Source organism: Lithobates pipiens, unplaced genomic scaffold, assembly GCF_037356315.1.
Source record: "Lithobates pipiens isolate NorthernLeopardFrog02 unplaced genomic scaffold, aLitPip1_a1.2 Scaffold_28, whole genome shotgun sequence".
NCBI lineage: Eukaryota > Metazoa > Chordata > Amphibia > Anura > Ranidae > Lithobates > Lithobates pipiens.
In genome coordinates this window covers 145076247-145103328 of record NW_027507789.1, presented here as the reverse complement: position 1 = coordinate 145103328, position 27082 = coordinate 145076247, and the positions used below count along the sequence as shown (strand labels likewise).

General features: G+C 45.2%; 1 protein-coding gene across 6 annotated transcripts in view; it reads right to left on the bottom strand.

Moving 5' to 3' along the window:
* GRB2 (growth factor receptor bound protein 2) overlaps positions 1 to 27082 on the bottom strand; it is a 97576-nt gene that overhangs the window by 56597 nt on the left and 13897 nt on the right. The window lies entirely within an intron of this gene.

The following is a 27082-nucleotide window of genomic DNA, read 5'->3' as shown; positions in this document are numbered from 1 at the left end:
ATATGTAGGATAAGCAGGGACACATAAAAATTAGAGTTAGCCTTTACTAACACTTTGTTCACAGATGTAACTTGTGCAGGGCTTATAACACTGCTAAGATATTGGTGCAGACAGCACAGGAAGTTATGAGCTCACTGGTTTTCTGGCAGGATCAACAAGAATTTAGTGCACTTATTGAGCAGTTATAACAAAACACTTTGCCCCCCCCCCCCGCCGCGCATACTGGGCCTCCCATCCCACCAGGAGACCTGATCTGCCACTTCCGGCAGCTAGAGACAGACTGGCACAAAGCCACAAATGGCTTCATTCCAGTCTCCTGAATGTAAACACAGAAGCGACGTCACAACGTTACTTTCTGTTTACTCAGCTGCCAATGGCGCCGGATTTAAAAACTCTATACAGTATTCAGAATCGCTGTTTTTGGAGATCTGAATACTTTAAAAGTGCAAAGGAGGGATTGGAGGTCTTTTAGACTCCAGATCCCTCCATAAAGAGTACCTGTCACCACCTATTACTGCCACAAGGGATGTTTACATTCCTTGTGACAGTAATAAAAGTGATACATTTTTTTTTTAAAACACAATTTAATAATATAAAAATAAATAAAATAAGAAAAAAAAAAACATTTTTAAAGTGCCCCCCATCCATGCGAGCTTGTGCAAAGAAAACGCATACCGAAGTCACACCCGCACACGTAAACGGTGTTCAAAGCACACATGTGAGGTATCTCCGCAATCATCAGAGCAAGAGCAATAATTCTAGCACTAGACCTCCTCTGTAACTCTAACATGGTAACCATAAAAGCGTCGCCTATGGAGATTTTTTAGGTACCATAGATTGTCGCCATTCCACAAGTGCATGCAATTATAAACAGTGACATATTTGGTATCTACTTACTCGGCGTAATATCTTTCACATTATACAAAAAAATTTGGATAACTACTATTTCGTTTTTTTTTAATTCATGAAAGTGTCCCTTTTCCCAAAAAGTTGTGTTTACAACACCGTTTCACAAATATTACAACAATCGCCATTTTATTCTCTGATTAAAAAAAAATATGTATGTATATATATATATATATATATATATATATATATATATATATATATATATATATATATATATATATATATATATATATATATAATGTTTGGGGGTTCCAAGTAATTTTCTAGCAAAAAATATGGATTTTTAACTTTTAAACACCAAATGTCAGAAATAGGCGTAGTTATGAAAGGGTTATAGGTCCCATTAAAGGTGGAAAAAGTTCAGAAATGATTATCTGTTTCATTTTTTATACATCACAGAAAACTGACATTTTAACAAGGGTATGTAGACTTTTTATATCCACTGTAAGGCTCGGTTCACACAGGGGGCGATGCGAGGCGACGCGACCTGCCGCGACCTCAGCGGCGACTTGCAAATGACTTCTGTATAGAAGTCAATGCAAGTCGCCCGAGGTCACCCAAAAGTAGTACAGGAACCTTTTTTCTAAGTCGGAGCGACTCGAGTCGCTCCTCTTAGAACGGTTCCGTAGTACAGAACGGGGCGACTTGTCAGGTCGCGGCACGGCAAGTCGTGTCGCCTCGCGTCGCCCCCTGTGTGAACGGAGCCTAAGAGTTCATCGTTAGTATTTTACATAAAGAGAGAGGTAAGAGACTGGACTGACCTGTTCAAGCTGACAACTATTTGACAAGTTAATTATTGTTTATAGAAGTGGGGTGCATACAACACAACCAACCTGGAGAACATTGGACTACACCTGCAAAGGCTCAAACATAGTCCTGTTCTCCTAGATCTCACTATACTTTGCATCATGTGGGTCAGTGGTGGCCAAGTTTCTTGATATGGGGAGCCTCAAGTGTGGCCGTTGACATTACTAAAGGGCCGCACATAAAATTCAGTGAATATTCAGTGTCACAAACAGACACACAGCCAGGATATAGTCAAAGACTATGAGCATGATACAAGCAATGGTCAGAGACTGCAGACATGATACCAGAGATGGTCAGAGACTGCAGACATGATACAAGAGATGATCAGAGACTGCAGACATGATACAAGAGATGATCAGAGACTGCAGACATGATACAAGAGATGATCAGAGACTGCAGACATGATACAAGCAATGGTCAGAGACTGCAGACATGATACAAGAGATGATCAGAGACTGCAGACATGATACAAGAGATGATCAGAGACTGCAGACATGATACAAGCAATGGTCAGAGACTGCAGACATGATACAAGAGATGATCAGAGACTGCAGACATGATACAAGAGATTATCAGAGACTGCAGACATGATACCAGATTTGGTCAGAGACTGCAGACATGATTCCAGATTTAGTCAGAGACTGCAGACATGATACAAGAGAGATTATCAGAGACTGCAGACATGATACCAGATTTGGTCAGAGACTGCAGACATGATTCCAGATTTAGTCAGAGACTGCAGACATGATACCAGATTTGGTCAGAGACTGCAGACATGATACAAGAGATGATCAGAGACTGCAGACATGATAAAAGAGATGATCAGAGACTGCAGACATGATACCAGAATTGGTCAGAGACTGCAGACATGATAAAAGGGATGATCAGAGATTACAATCGTGATACAAGAGATGGTCAGAGAATGCATTGAGCTAGAACCTGCTCCTTCCCCAGGAAACTACATTTCCCATCATGCAATGCATAATGATTGACAAATAAGCGTGTCCGAGAAGAAAGGAATGGGAGGGACATAGGCTTAATCAAACATGCAAAAGTGGGTGTGGCCTAGGCATATCCTAAATGTTGACAGACATGCCTGGGTCCCCCCTCCATTACAGTTACACCCTGTGTAATGTCACAGCACAAGGCTGTATGCCGATCTAGAACCACGCAGTGCAGAGAGTGACAATGAAGCGATTTGGATAGAGGGGAACTGTGTCTTCACCCGAATAAAGGAAATGGGCTCGTAAGCCCTCAGCAGCCACAGCCAGGATTTCTCACAATACTTGTTGTGTAATAAAAGACGTGCAGAGATATGTTTTAGTCCTATTTTCAGTACAAAGGTTTAAATCAAACTTAACAAGAAACCCTTAACTCTATTCTAATACAGGGCCTCAAGTTAATCAAACCCCTGAACCAGTGTTTCTTAAACTATGGTTCAGGACCCAAATTTGATCACAGATATCTTTTTGCAGGGTCCCCACTTGACTGTGTACCCTAGCTTGTTCAAGTGTGGGAGCAATAGGTCACTATTAAGTACATTTTTTCATCTGTGGGGATGGGGGAGTTGGAGGTCTGCTCAATGCTTGGGTTCCTTAATGAAGCACACATTACTACACTGTAATGGATTGCTAAAGTGTTACTCAGTTTTTAAAGTGCAGCTAAAGCCAAACTTTTTTTTTTTTTGTTTTGGATAGAGAAGTGCTGAGACCACAGACATTGCTGTCTGTGCCCCTTCTGGGGAAATTCATTCTTCCCCATTTGCTTTGATTACTGTCACCAGGACAGAAAGTAGTAGGATATCTGAATTTTACAGTTGTCGCCATAACAGAGATAAAGAGAAAATCATCTTCAATTGAGAACACTCATTACAGTTGCCCAATATTGTTTTTGCCCTCACTTTTCAATTTCCTGTTGCCATGATCTGCAAGTAAGCTATGCATTTTTTGTACATTACAACAATAGTTCCCCTCACCCAATTACATGGTGGATTTATGTTTCACAGTAATCAATGACTGTAACCCTTAAAGTCTAACTCCAACTTTCATTCAACTTCAAATAGTTCATTTGGACCAAGCTGGCCCAAACAAACAATTTCCTTCACTAACAGATGCACCCACTATGATCACGGTATAAATGGTATGTGGCCACACAGTATACTGCACTGTAATCCAGCAGTGGTATGGAGACTTCCCGTCCCGCTCTCGGAACAAAACTGCACTGCTCAGCCATTCACAGGAAGCTTTGTATTTTTATGAATGAATGCAAAGCTTCCTCTGATTGGCTGATGTGGATATTGTGATGGCATCTGCAAACCTCTTCAGCGAGTTAAAGACTGCTAATTGAGAGATAGGCCTAAATTCTATATCTTACATATGTCTGTTTTGAAGTGAAACTTCAGGTACAAAAAAAAAACAACTCAAATACATTCTTCAACAGTTCCAAAGAAAATGAAAGCACTTTGTGTGCACCAAATCCATTTGCAAACCAAGATATTACATTGAAATGTTACTGGGATACTATCACTGTGCTGCAAGTAGCCTGAATGGTGAGTAGAGCTGTGGAAGGAACCAAGCAGGTCTACCTACTACTGGCTGCTTGCAGAAAGCTATAGAGGTGGATACAAGTGAAGTCACCATGCACAAGGAGAGAACACAGCAGTGACTGGTCTTTATTAGGGATGAGCTCAGGCGTGTTCGCATGTTCCACGTGCAGAGCCCGCCAGGAATTCGGAGAAGCGCTGCGCTATTCACAGGCAGTGAGACATTGCCCAATCTCTGCAGGCGCGCATCGGGGCAATGTCTCATTGCCTGTGATTAGCGCAGCACTGCACCAACTTCCTGGCGGGCTCTGCACGTGGAACATGCGAACACGCCTGAGCTCATCCTTAGTCTTTATTGCAGGTCACTGAGGAAAGGTGCAGTTGTTGTTTCATGCTGGATTACTCCACAGACCTGAAAAAAATACACACAGGGCACCAAATGTGCCTTCTATTTGGTCAGTATTTGTTTAGCTTGGTTTTCAGCTTTAGATTATATATTTAGCAGACTTTCTACACAAACCGGGCTTGTGCAAAACAGCCCATTAGTATCCAGGGCTGACAGGTTTAGTGCCACTCCTACATTTGCACCTCATTTAGAAGCAGCCTTATTATAAAGTTATTTCATCTGCAAATGGGAAAAATGTTTACCAGACCCAATCTGGAACAGAAAGATCATTTTTAAGTGGACTTGCCCTTTTAAGAGTTCCTAAAGGAAATGCAATGGCAAAAATCCATAGAGCAAGGTCAGAGTTGGCAAAAGCTACACTTCTAGTTTATGAGACTGCTGCCAACATCGCTTAAGTGCAGGTAAGCATAGCAAAAACGTGGACTGAACCCAATCACCTAACTGAAAAAAATAAAATAAAATAACATATAAATTATCTCTAGTAAATCACTCTTCTGCTTATTTCTACATCTCGATCAAACATCTTCACGCTTGGTACAATACTTCTTTTGTAGGGAACAGATTTTAGTTTTTGGGATTTTTTTGCAGCAGTGCCATCTTTAGCTTGGTCTCTGATTAGCCAGTATTTATTGCAAAACCGGATATTTTCTTAAGGGAACTCAGCAAAAAAAAAAAAAAAGACAAGCTGCAGTCCTTTAAAGTGGTTCAAAAGGCTGAAGGATTTTTTTTACCTTTATGCAGTCCATTGTGCTCAGCAGAGAATCCGTGAGCAGATCACCTACTGAACTGGAACAGAATAGGGTAATACTGAAGCTTAACAAAATTGTTAGGTCCATGGGCAGGTGGCTGTAAATGCACGTGTGTCCGTTAATCCATCATCGCTATATTATTTTTTTCAGACCTAGAGGAACTCAGGGGTAATTTAGATGTAAAAAGGAACGCATTTCCTTTTACATCCGCCTGCCAATGGATTGGCACTGAGCTGTAGTTTAGGCCCATCTGAAAATCTGACAGGCAGATCTAACAGAGCCGCCACCTTAAAGGGGTCAAAACCATTCCCACTTATCGAATAAACAGCTGGATGTTTTGTTCAACATTTTAAAAAAAAACTGTAAAATGTAGGCTACTACCCTGTTTCCCCAAAAATAAGACCTAGCGTGATTGTCGGGGATGGCTGCAATATAAGCCCTACCCCCCAAATAAGCCCTAGTTAAAGTCCGTATAGGTCTTATTTTCAGGGTAGGGCTTATTTTGGGGGAAACAGGGTAGGGCTTATTTGGGGGGGTAGGGCTTATATTGCAGCCATCCCCGACAATCACGCTAGGTCTTATTTCCGGGGAAACAGGGTATCGATGTCCTCTTTAGTTGACTGTTTCAGATTTAGTATAGGCCACAGATCTGGAACAAGAACAGTCAGAATTCCTCTGCATGATCAGCCCCTAGATGTCTTTGACAACCATCAATCCTGCCCCTCATTGATTCCCAGCTCCCAATAGGTGACCACATGGAAAGGAAAGTCATGTCTTTCTGCAGACATCAGGTCAACCTATAAATAAAAATAAATAAATAAAAATTGATCTTTTGCTTTGAAAAAAAAGAAAACATTTGTTTACCACCCTGGACCAGAAAATTATGTCATGACATCGCTCCAGTCCTCCAAGGCCATAGAGACGATCTAACGCCTCTGTGACCAGCCGGCCACTCTGTCAGATCGTTTCTCGGGTGGGCCGGTGGAAACGGTTAACACCGGCGAGCAGCGGGAGTCCCCTCCCGCAGTTTCTGAAAGCGTTCAAATACCGCAATTACATCTGACAGCTTCAGCCATAATCCCTGTAAACCACTTACAAACCGCAAAATATATATATTTATTGTGGTTGGCAAGTGCTTAAAGCGGAGGGCCACCCTAAAATAAAAAATAGGATTTTTGTACTCACCGTAAAATCCTTTTCTCTGTAATTCACCGACAGACACAGCTCCTCTCTGTAACTACATGGGTTGTATAGCCTCCCATTAGGAGAACTAGGCAAAATTGTTACACAATACACAGAACTTTAATCCCGCCCCAGGAGGGCGGACCCTGTGCCAACAACCCTCCCCACTGCTCCCAGCAGATTCAGTACGTCAACAAGCAGAAAAGGAGGGGTGGGTGCTGTGTCGGTCGGTGAATTACAGAGAAAAGGATTTTATGGTGAGTACAAAAATCCTATTTTCTCTTATATTCACCGACCGACACAGCACCTCTCTGTAACTAAATGTGACGTCCCCAAGCAGTGCCAAACGAGGGGTGGGAAAAAACAGCATAAAAACCTCATCCACCATGGCAAGTGGTAACTAGTGAAACTAAACCCACAAAAAAAACAGCAGTGTGTGGAAAAACACCACCATATAACTGGGTATCCTCAACAGGAGTGATCCCCAAGACCGCAACAGTGCGGAAGTAATGCAACAGTGCACTAACAAAACAGTACTGCGTTTTTATCGAAAAACCAGGAAAAAACTCAATTGCAACTACACAGCCAAAAAAAAAAAGCAGCCGCCGATGCACTGACGTCTACCTTGTAGAACTCAGACGACCAGGTCGCCGCCTTACACACCTGAGCGACAGACACTTGGTGTCGGAAGGCCCAAGATGTTCCGATTGCTCTTGTAGAGTGGGCCGTGGCTGGAAAGGGGGGCACCTGCCCCTTTAAGGCATAGACTCGGACTACAATCTGTCTGATCCACCTGGAAATGGTGGCCGACAAGACCGCCATGCCTTTGTTAGGACCAGCCACCGAAACAAACAGCGAGTCTGACTTCCGAAAGGGAGCTGTGGCAGACAAGTACACCTTCAGAGCCCTAACCACATCAAGAGCGTGAAGGGCCACCTCCTTGGGGTGCTTCGGCTTAGGACACAATGACGGTAATACAATGTCCTCATTGATATGAAAAGCCGAAACCACCTTTGGTAGAAAGGACGGTTGCGGACTCAACACCACCTTATCCCTGTGGATGACAAGGACAAGGCAGCCAATTCCAAAACCCTCCTGGCCGATGTGATGGCCACTAGAAAAACCACCTTCTGCGAATGGGTCAACAGGGGAATCTCCCTGATATTCTCAAATGGCGGCTTCTGAAGCGCCGACAACACCAGGTTCAAATCCCTTGGGGGTAACGGAGGACGCACCGGAGGGACAACATGTCGTACCCCCTGAACAAAGGTACTCACTAATGAGTCAACACCAATTTCTGGTCCACTCCATGCTGAAGAAACAGCAGGATCTTGGATATAGAAAAGGAGCGCGGATGCCACCCTTTCTCCTCACCCATGGAGATGTAGGCCTTCCAGGTACGATGGTATATCTGCCACGAAGGAGATTATCCTGCCCTCAGCATAGTTGGAATCACCGAGTCCGACAGACCCCGGTTCCTCAGCACCTGGCTCTCAATAGCCATGCCGTTAAAGCCAGCGATGGTAAAGCAGGGTGAAAGATTGGACCTTGAGATAGGAGGTTCTCCCTCAGTGGCAGTCGCCAGGGAGCGTCTGCCACCAGACCCACCAGGTCTGTGTACCAGGGCCGCTGAGGCCAATCTGGGGCAACCAGGATTACTGGAATCCCCTCGGCTTCCACTCTGCGAAGCAGATGTGGCAACAGTTTCAGTGGAGGAATGGCGTAGATCAGCTGGTACTGATCCCACAAAGCCACCAGCGCGTCTGACACGTCTGCCCACTGATCTTTTGTCCTGGACATGAATCTCGGCACCTTACGATTGAGACGGGAGGCCAAGAGATCTACATCTGGCGTGCCCCCTTTCAGGCACAGCAGCTGTAATATCTCCAGATGCAACACCCATTCTCCTGGGTCCAGCATCTGACGACTCAGATAGTCCGCCTGCCAATTTTCCACCCCCGGGATGTAAATGGCTGACAGGGCCGGAACGTGTCGCTCTGCCCACCGACGTATGTGGGCGACCTCCTGAGCAGCGGCTGAGCTTCTTGTTCCCCCTTGGTGATTTATGTACACCACCGGCGTGGCGTTGTATGACTGTATCCTGGTCGGACGTCCTTGAAGACACGTCGACCACGTGTGGAGGTACAGCCTGATCGCTCTCAATTCGAGCAGATTGATCGGCAACTTGGATTCTTCCGTCGACCAGAGGCCCTGAGCCGACTGAATCCCCATCACACCACCCCAGCCGGACAGACTGGCGTCTGTAGTGATCACCGTCCAGTGCAGAGGAAGGAACGATTTTCCGGACTGAATCACCGGGGACCTCAACCACCAGATCAGGGAGTCCCTGACTGGTTGGCTCACCTGGATCTGCCGATCCAGGGACAACAGTGATTTGTCCCATTTTGTCAATGTCTCCTTCTGCAGGACTCTGGTTTAGAACTGGGCATAAGGTACTGCCTCGAAGGAGGCCACCATGGGTCCCAGTACTCGCATGCAAAAGCGGAGCAACGACCACTTGCGGTTCATCAGTAGATTGACCGCAGACCTGAGAGTCAGCAATTTGTCCGAGGGGAGAAAAACCCTTGCTTCCCTGGAGTCCAACAGTAACCCCAGGTACTCCAGACGCTGAGTTGGTACAAACACCGACTTCTTTAGGTTCAACAGCCACCCAAATTCTTGCAGGGTCTGCATGGTGATCTCCACATCCTCCTCTAATTCTGAGGCGGAAGATGCTCTCAGGAGGAGATCGTCTAGGTAACCAATGATCGCGATCCTGTGCTGCCTCAGCAACGCCAATACTGGAGCCAGTACCTTGGTAAAGACTCGGGGGGCTGATGCCAGGCCAAAAGGAAGAGCCATAAACTGGTAGTGGGCTTCCCCTACTGCCAAACGCAGAAATTTTTGATGCTGAAGGCAAATGGGCATGTGCAGGTAAACATCCTGTAAGCAAGATGTCCAAGGACACCAGGAAGTTCCCTTGATGGAGTGCAGCGACTACTGAGCGAACTGATTCCATTCTGAACCTCTGCACCTTTACAAAGTGATTGATGGCTTTTAAGTCCAAGATTGGACGTACCCCTTCCTTCTTGGGAACCACAAACAAATTTGAGTAGAACCCCTGGAAGCGTTCCGATTCCGGAACTGGTACAATCACCCCCTGACTCAGCAAGTCCCTTACTGCCCCAAGCAGAGCCTTCCAGCGAACCGGGGACGCGGTTATGCTGGAGGGGAAGAATCCGTTTGGCGGCCAAGAGAGAAATTCTATCTTGTAGCCGTTGGAAATCAGATCGCAGACCCATTGGTCGGATAACCAGGAGGTCCACCGGGCTGCAAACTCCCGAAGACGACCCCCCCACCCGATATGCGGGTGGGGGAAAACCTTTATGCTGTAGCACTTTTGTTCGCAGGCTTGCGGTTCCAGGGACGCTTCTGGCCATCCGTGGATGTCCTGTCGGGCTGGGGACGTTTTGCGGAAGCACCGGGCAGACGAAAAAGCCGTTTGTGAGCGGAAAAGGAGGGCCCTTGCCTACGGCGTGGCTCCTTAGCCTTCCTGGCCTGTGGGAGTAGTGTACTCTTACCATCCGTGGCATTTTTAATAATCTCATCCAATGAAGACCCAAAGAGCCGGTCGCTAAGGAAGGGAAGATCCGTCAAGGCTTTCTTGGATGCCTGGTCAGCAGACCAGCATTTTAGCCAAATCAGGCGCCTCAGCACCACAGCCGACACTGAATCCCTGGATAACAGAGGGAGAGTATCCAAGGCCGCGTCACAAATGTACTTAAGGCATTGCACTAGTTGGTCATCTAGTTTCACGCAGACAGGGGAGGCCTGTTGCTCTCCCAATTCGTGGTGCAAATGTTTTTCCCACTCCGTCAGTGTCTGTGACATCAGTGCGGATGCCAGTACTGGTCGCACGGCTGACCCCACAACCGTAAACAAGGAACGAGCCACAACAGGGCCATTCACAAAGTGCCACGTGACTTGTGCATGCGCAGTAGAAAATGGGCAATGAAGCCACAAGGCTACACTGCCTGTTTCCCTTAGTTCGAACGGTGGCACCGGACGGCCGACATCGCGGGCACCCTGGATAGGCAAGTGTGCTTATTAGAAAGTCAGCAGCTACAGTGTTTGTAGGTGCTGACTTAAACAAAAAATAATAAAAATCTTTAGCTGGCCCTCCTCTTTATTGTCCCCTGTGAGCTCCCAAACTTCTCCATTCCCCCCTCGTGTCCACTTGTTTGGAACAAGCACCCCAGTTGTGGTGTTGTGTGCACTGCTCTATGAACACTACAAATCCCATAATGGGAGCAAACAAGAAAGGGAGCCTATATTCTCACATACAGAGGGAACTTGGAGCATGAACCTAGCCACCCACTAACTACTGGAAGCCAAATCACAGCATCACAAAAAAAAAAAAAAAAAAGGAATTTGGAGATTTGGGAGGAGGCTGAGAGCAACAGAAGGGACTTTTCTGGGTTAGGAAGACAGACTTGAATAGAACGTTGTTTTAAATTGTGAGTTTAGTGTCACTTCAAGCCTTTGTCAACAACAACTAGGTACTTTCTACTTTGCGCCAAAGAAAATCTATCCACCATTTAAGGTTGTGCAATACAGTTCAATTTGGACAGAGCAAAACGCATTTCCTCATTCAGAGATATTTATCACTATTTTCTTGCAATTACTTCCTGGACTGTAAAAAAGCCATTGACTCTTTATTTACCGTTTCTATTTTCTCTAGCATGTAGCTGTGCCAGGATTTCCTGTAACACGGTGTTCGCAGGACAGGCAGACAGGTGGATCTTAACAAGAGCAGCACAAGGTTATGAACCACCCCCGGATCTGTACTACAGGCATCAGGCATGGCAACGCTTCATTTTGGCAGAGTGTCAGACTACGCCACCAGCTCCCCACACACAGGAAAAGGGCGTGTGTACAAAGTGGCTTTACCCTTTAGGGTGCAAAAGAAGTATTTCTACTGCTGAAAATAAGTTAAAATTACAAGGAGAAATGAATTATCTATATACACTCACCGGCCACTTTATTAGGTACACCTTGCTAGTACCCAGTTGGCTTCAGAACTGCCTTAATTCTTCGTGGCATAGATTCAACAAGGTGTTGGAAACATTCCTCAGATGTTTTGGTCCATATCGATATGATACTAACACGCAGATGCTACAGATTTGTCGGCTGCACATTCATGATGTGAATCTTCCATTCCATCACATCCCAAAGGTGTTCTATTGAATGAGATCTGGTGACTGTGTAGGCCATTGAAATACAGCGATCTCATTGCTTAGCAGGAACACAACATTTCCATCTTTCCCTCTGACAGGACGATGAACTGCCTTGTTTACATAGGCAGATCAAAGTTCTGTCTGCCTTGGGAAAGATCAGTGGGTTCTGGCAGACATCGGGTCCACCGGACCTGATGTTTGGCCCCTGCTGTGTCCAATCACAGCGGGAGCGAGCCTCCAACGGCGTGCGCACCCACGAGAAAGATCACATACAGATACGCGATTTTGCACTTAGGGCTGCCCTGCTGCCTTAGATGTACGTGGGGCAGTCCTTAGGCGATTAAAGTGGTTCTAAAGGCTCAAGGTTTTTTACCTTCTTGCAAGGTAGGTAAAAAACCTTCTGTGTGCAGCAACCCCACTTAATAGCCCCATTGCGATCCAGCGATGTGCACAAGAGTCTCAGCTCTCCAGGGACTCTCCCTCCTCATTGGCTGAGACAGCAGTAGGAGCCACTGGCTCCCACTGCTGTCAATCACAGCCAGCAAACAATGAGAAGACAGAGGGGGCAGAGCCAAGCCACGGCTTTGTGTCTGAATGAACATGCAGAGCAGCAGCTCAGGAGCGAACCCGCTAGGGTGCCCACCCCAGCTGCTCGCACTGGGGGCACTTGGTAGGAAGAAGCGGCCAGGAGCACCAGCAGGGGACATGTGAAAAGGAGGATCAGGGCTACTCTGTGCAAAACCATTATACAGAGCAGTAAGTATAACATGTTTGTTTTTTGTTTTTTAAACTTGCTTTTAAAGTGGGAGTCCAGGCTAAAATTAAAATCCCTGCATCTATAGCCACCAACATTCTAACCAGGGTGGATAAGAATCAATGATTTTGTTAAAAGAAATAAGATTTTTTTTTTTATTTGAATACAACTTTTTTGATTTTAAATCGATTTTCTTGATTTTCATTAAATTTATTTTAATAAAATTCTTTTGGAGTAAAAATCTATCTAAAGAGATTTTTCTATTTAAGATGCATTCATAAATTAGTTTATTCATCATGAAATAGAGCCTGGTTATGTAGTATGAGGCTGTATATTCTAAAATATTTACATTTTTGATAAACTCATTCAATGAATCCAAGCTCTGCAAGCTGAGATAACATGCACTGTACTGATGCATTCACACAATATCACAGTAACCATGAGAAAAAACAAAGTTTAGGAATATGCTTTTATCCCAGTGTTTTGCAAATCTATGTACACTACAAACTATATGATGGAATCGGTTCTGATATCGCTGTTTTACTAACCTGACAGATTATTATTCTAAATGGAAACTTTCATTTTGTTAGCAAATATTAAAGATTCTATTTACTAACAAGAATGAGTTCTTAGCAGATCAGATGGCAGACGGGTGTCAGTGGACACATAATCGCTGACTTCCATCTCCCCATAGGAATCAATGGATGGCCCAATTGGATCCGCCTGAAAAACAGACAGGCATATACGGACAGGCTTGCTATGTGAAAGGGGCCCAAGTCCTTACACTAAAAGAGCACCTGTCATTTCAGATCCATCATGGCAGCGCCTGTTAGTGGGCATCCACTCACCTGCTGCCACCACACCCCTCAACCTTGTTGTCACTGTCGCATCACCAGCTGTCCCGTTAAAGTGAATGAGACTGTCGGTGAGTCAACAGCGAGTCAGAGGAGGAGCCACGGGGGACAGAGATGACAGTTGCTCTTTAAAAATTATGATTTAAATCAAACCTTTTTACTAATAATTTAAATCAAATCCACCTTGATTCTAACACTAACCTCTCTAGCCCAGAAAAGAAAAAAAAAAAGAAAAATCAGTATACATACCTTTTTACGGGCAATCCAACCCGATCTCCAGCGGCGGAAGCCCTGTGGAGTACACGTCCGACAACTGTTGTGACATGAATTGGAAGTGACATCACCTACAGAGTTACAATGGGGCTTCTGTTGACGGACGTGTCCTTCTGCAGCCACCTACACTGCAAAGCCGCGGCTGACAGCTCAGCTTGGGATCAGAGCTTCCGCCGCTGCAAATCGGGTCGGATCGCTTGCAGAAAAGGTATATATACTGATTTTTTTTTCTTTTCAGGGCTAGAGAAGTTAGTGTTAGAATGTTGGTGGCTATAGATGCAGGGATTTTAGTTTTCACATGGACTTCCACTTTAAATCAAAGAAAAAAATAAATAATCATGCTGCAATAGAAAATAAAGAGCGTGTCAATATTCATTCTCTCTATACATAGTCTAAGTCAGCAGCTCAGAGGGCATTGAAGCCAAAGGATCACCATGACATCCAGGGAACTAGCATTCTCAAAATGAGAGTTTAGCAATGGCAGCCTCCAACTCTCACTTTGTAATGGGGCAAAGAACAGCATGCAAGCGCAGTAGCATCTACCTACCAACTAGCAGTCATCTTTGACTGCTCTATGCCAAAAAAAAGATGAAATCCTGATGTGTCTTAAAGGGGTTGTAAAGGTAAATGTTTTTTCACCTTAATGCATTCTATGCATTAAGGTGAAAAAACATCTGACAGTGCCTGCGCCCCCAGCCCCCCCCCCCCGTTTTACTTACCTCACCCCTCGAAAATCCCGTGCTCGCCCCCGCCGTCCTTTCCACCGTTCAAGCCTGGCCACTGATTGGCTGGAGTGGATGGATGGAAAGCAGTGCAGCCATTGGCTCACGCTGCTGTCAATCACATCCACTGACGCTGAGCGCTGGGAGGCGGGGCCGCGTGATACAGCGAGCGGCTATAGCCACCGGCTGTATCACGGGAGCGCTCCCGCAGGTGCTTCTCACCATGCGAGGGAGCTCGCATGAACGTGAGAAGCATCTGCGGGAGGAAGCCGAGAAAGCCGCCGAGTGACCCCAGAAGAGCAGGTTCGGGGCCACTCTGTGCAAAACGAGCTGCACAGTGGAGTTAAGTATGACATGTTTGTTATTTAAAAAAAATATAATAATAATTCACTTTACAATCCCTTTAATGGACATCATGACTTGGACACGGTCTTGTTGATAACAGCTGAGCATGTGCAATAGGTTTCATCTAATGGAAAATACTACAATAGGCACACCGCTGAGATCTATAGTAGGAATGTGCAATGTTAAAGCTGGGATAAAAGTAAAAAAAATGGCCATAAAGAGATGACATTTCCACTGATTCAGCCCTGTGGGCACAACCTGGCTTGACAAACTTCAGTTGAAAAAAGGAGGTGGGAGGAAAAGCGGAATAGTGACTGCTTCCAATAATATGCAGTCACTGTTCGGGTATTCAGAGAGCTGTGGGTGTTGCAGTGGCTTGAATACAACAGCGGGAGTTCCTCCCTCCCTCCCTCCATGCTAAATCTAACTCCAGGAGGTTTTGAATACTGGAAATACTAACAGAGGCTGCAGTGCTGGACCAAAGAAAAGATAGGAGACATGGGCTGCCAGAGACGTGGGAATAAATGGCGTTCTATCGTAGGGCATCTTTATTTGAAAAGTTTAACCTCATTAGGTCACTAAAAACTAGAGATGCACTGAATATCGGCCACTGAAAATTATCTGCCGAAAATACGGTTATCAGTGTTCAGCCAAAAGAGAAAAAAAAAAAAAAAAAAAAAGGTGCAAATAACGGTCACCGGAAAAAAAAAAAATGCTTACAAATCTGCCGCGATTTTTATAGGTCATGTGACTCAAAAGCCTCCTTGAAAACACAACACGGGTGCGTTTCTGATGCATTGGAGGTGCATTACACAATAGAAGCACAACAGACCAGTGTGAAGACATACATAGAATTTAAAGGGATGCTTCAATTTTAGTCTCACCTGACCAGCTTAAACACACCTTTAAGATTCTGAGGCCACATAGAAAAAAGTGTTAAGGTCAGATGAGACTAAAATTGAAATATTTGGCCTTTGCGGCGCACATCCAAAGAACACCATTCCTACAGTAAATCATAGAGGTGGTAATAGCCTGTTACGGGGGTGTTTCTCTGTGGCATGAACTGGAGCACTTGTCAGGCTAGAAGGAAGAATGGATGGGACAAAATGCCATCAAATTCTGGAGGAAAATCTGCTGCACTCTGCCAGAAGTTGTCAATAGGAAGAAGGTTTACCTTCCAACATGACAATGACTCAAAGCACACAGCAAAAATTACCAGACAGTGGTTGAAGGGAAAAAAAAGTGAATGTCCTTACATGGCCTAATCAGAGCCCAGACTTAAAGTGGAAGTAAATCCTGATGGGTTTTACTTCCTCTTTATTCCCCTGCAAAGTAAAAGCATAATGGACTAGTATGCACGTATACTAGCCCATTATGTGACACTTACCTGCAAACGAAGCCTACGATGTCCCAGCTGGTGGAAGCACCCATCTTCGCCCCTCTTCCTTACGGGAGTGCAGACTCCAGCTCTGTGACTAGCCGTTTCTTCACTGGGCATGCACCGATTACATCATCGGCACACTAGGTAAATATCTCTTAAACAGCGCACGTTTAGGAGATATTTTCAGTACATATAGGCAAGTCTTATTATAGGCTTACCTATATGTAAAAACGTCTCAGGGGGGTTTACAATCTCTTTAAAGGGGTTGTAAACCCTTGAGGTTTTTCACCTTAATGCATTCTAGGTGAAAAACCTTCTGTAGTGCAGCAGTCCCCCAGAACCCCCCTTTTACTTACTTGAACCTGATCTTTCCATCGACGGGGACTAGCACAGCAGCTCCGGCCACTGTGTCAGGTCCCCATTGGAAAGACTGAAAGCAGTACAGCCATTGGCTCCTGATGCTGTCAATCAAGTCCAGTGACACGGGAGCCAGGGGACAGGGCTGAGTCTTGCTGTCTGTGTCAATGGATGCAGCAGTAGGACTCGGGAGCGTGCCTTGGAATGCGGGTCTTCGAGGGGGAACTAAATGTGGGGAGGAGCCTGAAGCACCGCAGAGGGATCCCAAAACAGGAGGATCAGGACCACTCTGTGCAAAACCCATGCACGGAGGAGTTAAGTATAACATGTTATTTAAAAAAAAAAAAAAAAAACGCAAACCTCTACAACCCCTTTAAACCCCATTGAAAATCTGTGGAATGACTTGAAGACTGCAGTCCACAAACAGTCACCATCAAATTTAACTGAACTTGAGCAGTTCTGCAAAGAAGAGTGGGCAAATATTGCAAAGTCTAAATGTGCAAAGTTAGCAGAGACAAATCCCAACATACTAAAGGCTGTAATTATAGCAAAACGTGGTTCAACAAAATACTAACACAAGGGAGTGATCCTTTGCCCAACTGAATGATTCTGCTTTTAAATGGTATTTTTTCTGGCATGTGTTATATCTTTCACTTGAGTGTTTAAGTTGCACTAGTACAGTGATGGCGAACCTTGGCACCCCAGATGTTTTGGAACTACATTTCCCATGATGCTCCTGCACTCTGCAGTGTAGTTGAGCATCATGGGAAATGTAGTTCCAAAACATCTGGGGTGCCAAGGTTCGCCATCACTGCACTAGTAAATACAGCTGGATAAAACAAAAGCTGTGCCTGTCTTCATTTTAGGCTGCAAAGCAACACAATGTGATTATTTTTAAAGGGGGCGATTCTTCTCTATACCCACTGTATATGGTTGCTGCTGATATCACGTGCTCACCCCAGTCACCTACTGGCACAATATAACATCTTCAATTATCTGCTGCACTTAGATAATTCTACTTCCTGCACACAAAGTTGGTTTATTTGCCCTTTATTTGCATAGTGAGGAACTTTGACACTGTTCACTTAAGGTTAGGATAAGATATAAGCAGAAGGGAAAAAGAAATCTGCAAAAAAGCAGAAAAATAAGGAAATAATGTGTGAGAGATCAGTACAACCAATAAAAACAGGATAGCAGGAGAAGGTATAGATCTGGAAGAGGCATGGAAAAAAAATGAAGCCTCATGCAGAAAGCAGCAATGGGGCCATACGGTGTCGTTTTGGGCCGATTTCTCTGCCTAGGAGTGACCAGTGGATCATACAGCATCCTCTATAACCCAAGGCTTTATAGGTATATATGAAAATGGCACCGTTTACATGTATACTGGGACTCGCACACTGCTCTGAACGCAGATTATATAGGTGAGGAAGAAGGGGCCTAGGCTAGGTTGGCATCTATCATCTGTGCGGCTCCTGCGTGCCATGTTTGAATGGGCTGCTGTACCTGCAGGAAGCACAGGGAAAAAGTCCCCATCCCTTTTTTTAAGATGCATCCAAACACACACCACAGTTTCTGATGTGTTTGGATGTCATTAGGAATTAATGACACCTCTACGCGTCTGCACAAGAGCAGCGTGTTTCGTCTGCGGGTCACAAACCCATGTGATTTCCATGTGTTCCCTGACCCACATATTTGCGAGCCTAGACCAAAGGAGGGGGGGTATCAAAACCAAAGCAGCCAGAATCTGGGGCAGTGAAGATGCCAGAGCCTGCACCCAAAACTGATTGAAATAATTGGCTCGGGTGCCAACATCCCTCGACCCCTACAAGTGTCCTTATATTAAAAGTCAGCAGCTACAGTACGTGTAGCTAACTTAATTTTTTGGAGGGAGACTGGAGCTCCTTTTTAACCACTTGCTGACCCGCCGCCATCACACTGTGGATGGTGGTCTCGTTCCCTCGAATTGCCATAGCTGTACGTCAGTCCGTGTTACAGTTATAGCAGGCACACGCGCCCACAGCACGGCAGGGGAGCTGATGCGCATGGTCCCAATGTCCACTGCCCCCCCCCCCCCCCCCCCCCGTGATGGGCTCACTGGGACAACACAGAGATTGCTGTTCCTGATTACTAGGAACAGGCGATCTCAGCTATTCTCATCAGAACATGGATCTGCCTTGTTTACATAGGCCTCGCTGTGAAGTGATTGCGAGTGGCCGGTGGACATCGAGTCCACTGGACCTACGCGTGGGCTCCCCCCGGCATGCAGTGGGCACGCTCTCACGGTATCTCATGCATGAAACAACATACCGGTATGTTTGGCACTATAGAGCCGCCCTGCCACAATATATATGCGGTGGGCGGTCTCTAAGTGGTTAATCACTGAGTATGCAACTTCCTTATCTTCTAAACCCTGCCTACGTTCCAGTTTAAGTCGGTGCCATGACCACTGTCCCAGATTTCCTATTTTAGGTTGACGCCTTTCTCTTGCAGCATGCTACTAGAGTAGTTTTCCTACACTATGTATGTCAATAGAAACACAAAGCCCCATTGCCTAGGATGGAAAGGCACTCCGCTGTACTCAGGGCAGGTAGTGAAATGCACCTTGCACTAAAGCAGCAGCCATAAATACCAGCAAGTAAGATACCCATGTGAGAAGCCTCTAATGTATAAAGCCTTTCTCCAACACCCAGACCAAATTCTTCCTACACAGCAGTAAAGCTGATCCAAGCAGCTTTTCTACAAGCTTTTCTCAGTCTTCCTGCTTCACTCAACCAGGAAGACTGAGAATATAATATAAATGCATGGACATTATGTCCCTCCCCCAAAAAAAAAAAATGAGTGGAGCACCAAAATGAAAATTTTTGCCAAAAGCAAAAATTCAGGATGCACTTGGATCAGGATGCTAAAACCAAAATTGACGTTTAAAAAAAAAAAAAAAAAAATGTATGTGTATATATATTTGTTTTATATTAAAATTTTTAGTTAATATAATGATTAGTACCTTTTGAAGCAGTGTTAAAAAACGTGTTGCATTTTTGAGTCACGTGACCTATGAAAAACACACCATAAGCAAGTTAAAGAGGAAGTAAACCCTGATGGGTTTACTTCCTCTTTCATTCTCTGCAAAGGCAAAGCATAATGGACTACTATGCATCGCATAGTAGTCCATTATGTGTCACTTACCTGACACAGGAGCCAGCGAAGTCACCGCTGTCCCCTGTAGTCCGACGCATCCATCTTTTCGGTGGGGTCTCGCAGCTCCGCCGCTGTCATTCGGCGAAGCCGCGATGACGTCACTCCCGCGCACGGTAGCCGACATCTCCATCGTTGAAGATGCCGTGCTCAGTGCGCCTGCGCGCCGCTGTCTACGGCGCATGCGTCGTAGACAGCGGTGCCTGTCTTCGGGCAAATATCTCCTAAACCGCATAGGTTTAAGAGATATTTCTTGGACCTACAGGTAAGCCTTAATCTAGGCTTACCTGTAGGTCAAAGTGTGTTGTAAGGGTTTACAACCACTTTAAATTGTGGTGAAATTGCAGCAAAATTGCGGCCATTTTCGGCAGCCATTATCAGCAATTCTTCATTCGGCACAACTCTGAAAACCCTATTTTCAACCACCGAAATTTCAGTGCATCACTAATAAAAATAAAAGCAAAACATGCATGTGGCGTGTGATTAAAACTCAGATATGACATTTAAAGGGGTTGTAAAGGCAGAAGGTTTTTCTATCTTTAAGCATTCTTTGCATTAAGATAAAAAGCCTTCTGTGTGCAACAGCCCCCAAACACTTACCTGAGGTCCCTCTCTGTCCAGCTATGTCCACGAATGTCTCAGCCATCTGAGACTCTCCTTCCCGATTAGCTGAGACAGAGCAGCAGTGCCGCTGGCTCCCACTGCTGTCAAAGTCAGCTATCCAATCAGGGGAGAGAGGTGGGTTGGGGTTCTGTGTCTGAATGGACGCAGGGAGCTGTGACTCGGCTCGGGTGCCCCCATAGCAAGCTGCTTAGTGTGTGGGCACTGAACAGGAGGGAGGGGCTAGGACCACCAAAGAGGGACCAGAGAAAAGGAGGATCCAGATCCACTACACAGAGCAGGTAAGTATAACATGTTTGTTATTTTTATAGGAAAAAGACATGAGACTTTACAATCACTTTCAGTCTGCATTCACACCTAGCGTTTTGAATTGTGGCCAGATTTTCCCAGGTGTGAATGACAAATCGGGCAGCACACGTTTCAGATGTCATTGAATGGCACTTAAAGCGGGAGTCCACCGGGACTCCGTGTTTTTTTTTTTTTTTTAAAAGCCAGCAGCTACAAATACTGCAGCTGCTGACTTTTAAAATAGTGACACTTACCTGTCCAGCGCGCCCGCGATGTCGGCACCTGAAGCCGATCTCTAGGTCGTCTGTCGGGTCCTGCCGCCGCCATCTTGGGTATGGGAATCAGGAAATGGAGCTTTTCGGCTTCATTTCCCGGTTCCCTACTGCGCATGCGCGAATCGCACTGCGCAATAAGGACGCTCCCCGCTGCCTCTGGGATCTGTGTGTTTCCCAGCAGGCAGCGGGGCACTTGCGGGAAGGGGCGGGCACTTGCGGAAAGGGGCGTAAGTTACGCCCCTTTCCGCAGAGAGCTATCCCGGAAGTGGGTGCAGTTACCTGGATTATCCAGGTAACTGCACCCCCCTCCCCCCTGAAAGGTGCCGATTGTGGCACCGGAGGGGGGGGGGAGGGTTCCGATGAGCGGAAGGTCCACTTTAGGGTGGACCTCCGCTTTAAAAACACAGTGCGGATCTGCCACGATTGTCATCCGGAACTTTCTTCTGGGCGACATGATTTACGCGACAATACCACACTGTTTTAGGTGCCATTCAAATGAATGGCATCTAAGATGCGATTCAAAATGCCCAGGTGTGATGCAGCCTTAGAGCTAGCACCACAGCCCCCTTAATATTTCTGTTTTTGAATGCCATCTACAGCACATACCCATTCTATAAAAGAGGAAGCACGTTCTATGGAAATAAAAGCTGAAACCAGATTGATTGCAATGGACAACATTGACTTCTACTGGAACATGTTCAACAATGACAACTCCAGCAATGTGATTCAGCATCACTTCCTAACACTTCAAAACTGTAAAAAATCTGCATACTTTCATAGCTGAGAAGACACTGCCCAACTAACAGACAGAGAAAGGGAAGTCGTGTGTATTAGAAAGAAGAAAAACAGAAATTACCAAAGGAAATGCCCACTCTTACCAAAAAATATTGTATTCTGGTAAATGAATGTGATGAATATCGGTCACAAACACTCAGGCTATGGATTTGTTTTCTATTTCACATGTCTTTCTTTAGGACCCTTTGTCATTGGTGCTTTCTGTTCTGTCCTATGTGGGGACCCTAGACCATATCTGTTCTGATATTCCCTTCATCCTATCATAGAGGAAAAAGGGACCCATGTAATGCCTAGGTGTGGCTGGATGGAAGCAGACACACGTTCATGAATAACAGAGGCATCCAGTCACATCAGTAAAAGCGGACCTGGCCACACACTTGTGTTTGGTCTGAAACACCTGAACCATATGGTCGCAATCTTTCCCGAGCCTGGACCGGCTCTGTGACGTCAGCTGGCAGGGGGCTTCAGCTGAAAAAGAGTCACAGGAGTGCAGAATGATGATCCACAGGGGAAGTACTACTTCTTTAAAAGGAAAAGTTCAGCCAAAGTTTGTTGTGCTGTACTCCCCCTGTGGATCACAGGCGTGCAGATCCTTCTGCACTCCTGTGACCTGTTTTCAGCTGAAGCCTGCTGTCAGCCGATGTCACAGAGCTGGTCCAGGCTCGGCAAAGACGGCAATCACATGGTCGGGATCCGGCACATGCCGGCACCCGGCTCAGCCTCGAATCAAGTGGCTGAGAACCTGAGCCGGCTGCTCCCGCCCCCTCCACAGCTCAACGCTCCACTGAGCATGGGGGCGCAGAGCACAGAGCCTGTGAATGACAGCCACCAGCTCTCTGCTCAGGGAGCACTGAGAACCGAGCGATCAACGATGTTTGATTGCTCGGTACTTGGCTTTAGATCCAGCGGGGAACTGATGCTGCATCCACCTGGAGAATTACGATTAAAAATAAAAAAATTAATTCCCATACTTCTCTTTTAAAGAGGAGGCAAGTATACAGACTTTAGTTCTGCTTTAATCGCTGTAATCACAGGTGAGATTGCACCTGTAAAAGGGGCCTTGTATTTTTTTACACACTTACGGTATATGCAGATCAAGCGGTCTAGAGTTAGTTGGATTTGGGGTTTAATGCCATTACTAAAAATGTAAGTAAACTTACTTTAAGGGATAAGTTCACCTTTTGTAACATGTTACACCCATATTCAGGTTGTAACATGTTACAAATGCACCGCCCCCCGCACACCCTAATCCCATTTTGACAGCAAGTGGTGGAACTACACCCCCCCCCCCCCCTCGCTGTCACAGTCTAAAAAAAAAAATAATAATACAACCGTGTACGGTTACACCCAGCAGGCCACATCATTCATTCATAGTGTTCTGCGAATGGGAAAACTACAAGTACTGACAGCATCTGCAGCTGTCAGCTTGTAGTTCTCAATGAACTACCAGGTTGTTGTTGAGCGCTGTGGTAGTTCATTGAGCTTCCTGTCAGTGTGCAAAAAAAAAAAAAAAAAAGACACATGCAAACACTTGTCTCCAGCTCTGGGTGATTTTTGTTGGTTTTGCTATGTACACTGCATGGCACATCAAGAATACAGATGGTTCCCAGAGACAATATGTGTATGTGCAGGAGTTACGGCATCAGTGACCAGCCAACGGCCAAAAGGGAGCCCCACGGGACTTGGAAGAAGCAAAAGCAGTAGCAGGATCCTGAACGCTATTATCTTCGAGTATGCCATTTCAGATAATGAAAGTTCACCCCCACTAACAAATCCCACTTCAGCTTTCAGGTCCATCTAAAAGTACTTTTTTTAATAGGTGACAATCTTGCTGTGATGCCACTGCAAAATAAAGATTTTTGCAACCTTGCAAAAATCCTCAGATCGACAGGTATGAGTAAACAAGAAAACAATCTCACACAAGGCTCTGATATCAAATGTTTACTAATTCATTATTGACTAAATTACGTTTGCCAGGCTGCATCATAGATTACATTTTTTCCTTTGCACATTACATCTATCAGTAATTTGAGAACTTAAGATCGAAAGCAAAAATCAGCTCAGCAATTTTCAATTGCCATTTGCTGTCTAATCAGCTTTTGATATGAATTTGAAAGCCAATACAGTGTCCAAGCAGACCGCAGACTGAAAGCTGATACAAAGAGTAGCCTGCATACTAGAAGCTTGAAAGAATAAAAATCGCTTGAAGCTCTGGTGTTTATGTACCAGTCCAAAAAGAGCCCGTCCTCACTCCATGAAACACCATAAATATAAATATTCATAGGACTTCTATGAATAAAGCCAATCAGGGCGAAACTCGTCAGAAGGGCGTGACCAACAGTCAGGGGCTGTCATAGGAAGCCAACTTGGCTGAATAAACACTGGGTGACATTAGTGTGAGGCGTAGCTTTATACTAATGATAACCTGCATAATAGTTACTACAGGTCTATCCTGTAAAAAATTACCTTATTCTTTTCTACTACATGAGGTAAATTGCCACATCAGACTCCTACAGTGCAACACAGGGTGCAAGCCCAGTTAAACAATTACGGATTCTGGAAATTTGGATGAAAGTTTTATTGTATAATCAACAGTACATAAAAGCACCACATATGCAATAGCGGGGAAGAGATGAACGGTTCATGCTTTTCACTCTTAGGCCGCGTACACACGGGCGGACTGTTCGCCCAACTTTGTCCGCTGAACAGTGTTTCAGCGGACAGTCCGCTCATGTGTGGGCTTCAGCGGACAGTCTGACGAACAAAGTTTTTCGGAATTTCCGTAAGACTGTCCGCTGAAACTTGGTTTGAGCGAACAGTCCGCTCGTGTGTAGGCTTGTTCGTCAAACTAAGTTCCGCGCATGCTCAGAAAGGATTTACACGCCGAAGGTTGCATTGCAGTGTATTGGACTTCGAATTTCTCGTCCCGTCGTACGTGCCGTTCACGTCATCGCGCAAGTTTTCAGCGGACTGTTCGTTCGTCGTGTGTGGTCAAGTCCGTTCATGCTAATTTTGAACGGACTGTTTGTCAAACTGTTTGACGAACCTAGTTGGGCGGACAGTCCGCCCGTGTGTACGCGGCCTTACAGCGCTTTCTCCAAACCTGGGTTGGGTTGATCAATAGCCTTGTTTTACCTGAAGAGAGATCCCAAATATCCTCTCTCTAGTCCCGAGGTTAAAAGCAAACATTAGTATACAATCAGCGAGCCAATGTTTTGAACATTAATTGCAGTTTTTAACCTTAAAACTGAACTCTGATGAGCTTACAAAAATGTCATATTCCAGATTTGAAGCTCATTTAGTCTTGGGCAGTGCATCCCAATCACCTATGGAACTACAGTGTGATAGTACATATGGGGAACAGAACTACAGTTCCCAGCATATCGCATAGTTTGACGGAACACCTTCCTATTCAGCTGCCTCTGGACCACATGGCAGAACAGTTGTTTTAGAATAGACAAGACTCGCTGGGAGATTGACGATAAAACCAAGTGGTGAGCGAAGGACAGGAGTCTCCCATCCTGGCACAACACAAAATAAACAAACAAGCCAGCTGTGCTCAAATGACATCAACCTTTACAAAGATTTATTAATCCAGGCCTACATCACAGAAGAGTCCACCCAGACCAAGCCACACTCCAACATGTTTCACTCAAAAGAGGCTTAATCAAAGGCTCCTCTACGATTAAGCCCTTTTTGGGTGAAACATGTCTCAGTGAAGCTTGGTTGGGGCAGACTTGGAGCATGGAACAATGTGGAAAAACTTACTAGGTCTCAGTCTCACTAAGGTTGGTAAACAGAGATTACTCTCCTCTGTCCCAGGCAGCCTGCAAACTTTTTCACTCCTGCTCTGGAATGTGGGCTGGACCTAGCGCTGCATGATTAATCGTTATTGCGATTCTTTTCCCCCCTTGATGATGTATTTTCCAATTCTTTCTATGCAGAGAATTCTCTCTGCTCTGCTTGATAGCCATCAAAAGGAGAAAAAAAGAAAGCGGACAGTCTGCCAAGAGTCACAACATTCTTAAGCAGTGGAACTTAAGTATAAACATTGAAAAAATGTGTCCTTTAGATCAAAAGAATACACTTTGGTGTGTAAATGAGTGCATAAAGAGGCATTCCACCAAAAAAAAAAAATATTAAAAGCCAACAGCTATAAATACTACAGCTGCTGACTTTTAATAAATGGACACTCACCTGTCCCGGGTTCCAGCGATGCCGGCAGCCGAGGCCGATCGATCGCTCGGCTCTCGGCTGCTGCCGCCACCATTCTAGGTGAGGGAATCAGGAAGTGAAGCGAATCGGCTTCACTTCCCGGTTCCCTACTGCGCATGCGCGAGTCGCGTCGCGCAATAGGAAATCTCCGCGCTGTCACTGGGACCCGTGTGTCCCAGCAGACAGCGCGGCAGGGCAGGAAATAGCGTAGACTCCCACAGGAGTCTATGCCCGGAAGTGGTGTAAACACCTGTCTTTGACAGGTATCTCCACCCCCCTCCGCCCTGAAAGGTGTCAATTGTGACACCGGAGGGGGGGAGGGATCCGATCAGCGGAGGTTCCACTTTAGGGTGGAATCCCGCTTTAAAAACACTAAACCTTTTTCTGACATTTGTTGGTTTCAAGTTAAAATCTTTTTTTTTTTTGCTAGAAAATTACTTAGAACCCCCAAACATTATATATAATTTTTTTTAGTAGAGACACTAGAGAATAAAATAGTGGTTGTTGCAATATTTTATGTCAGACTGTATTTGCGCAGCAGTCGTTCAAATAATTTTTTGGGGAAATAATTTCACTTTAATGAATTTAAAAAAAAGAAAAAATTAACCAGTAAAGTTAGCCCAATGTTTTTTGTATAATGTGAAAGATTTTATGCCACGAGAATCGTGATATTTTTATTCTAAGCAAAAAAAATTGTGATTCTCATTTTGGTCAGAATCGTGCAGCTCTAGCTGGGCCTCAACATTACCATGTACAATGCAGGACTAAAAGTGACTGGTGGTCCTCCAATGAGGTTGCACACAAACCTGAGCGTTTTCAGCTCATAAAACACCTGAAAAAAGACCTGAAAAATGCTCAACAAGTAAAATCTCGTTCATTTCAATGGCACCTGTTCAAATCTGAGCATTTTGTCACCTGAGGCAAAACGCCTGAAAACTCCCTAAGCTCAAAAAAGAACATGAGCATCTTTGGGGCAGATTGACAGAACACGCTACTGACAGAACCACGCTACTAACGATAATTGACCCCACCAATATGCCCCCCACCTGCTGATCTGCACCCCCACTCTTGATTTATGACCCCAAGAAAGCCTGAACTATCAAGTCTCAGCTGGCATGCTCTCCCGAACTCTCAGGGCCATGCCAGGGTAGATCAAGCCAAACATATCCTCACTAGTA